General features: G+C 34.3%; 1 long non-coding RNA gene across 1 annotated transcript in view; it reads right to left on the minus strand.

Moving 5' to 3' along the window:
- LOC119584991 overlaps positions 1 to 245 on the minus strand; it is a 7,565-nt gene that overhangs the window by 1,000 nt on the left and 6,320 nt on the right. The gene's annotated exons all lie outside the window — the stretch shown is intronic.

Consider the following 245-nt stretch of genomic DNA (forward strand, 5'->3'; position numbering starts at 1 on the left):
CTTAAAATACCATCCCATTAGGAGCAATCACAGGGCAAGTAACTTCCAATTGAACAATTGCACTGTATCCTCTATCAAGATCAGTGATTATATGTCACTTTTGCACCAAACCCTACCTTGACACTTCAGTGAGTAAATGCACCTCCCAGTTTAATTTTAATTGAAATAAGAATAATGTAACATTTCCAAATTCTTCATATAGCATTTCAGTCAACATTGCTACCTTAAACATGCAATATTAGATC

This window comes from Penaeus monodon, chromosome 19 (assembly GCF_015228065.2).
Source record: "Penaeus monodon isolate SGIC_2016 chromosome 19, NSTDA_Pmon_1, whole genome shotgun sequence".
Lineage (NCBI taxonomy): Eukaryota > Metazoa > Arthropoda > Malacostraca > Decapoda > Penaeidae > Penaeus > Penaeus monodon.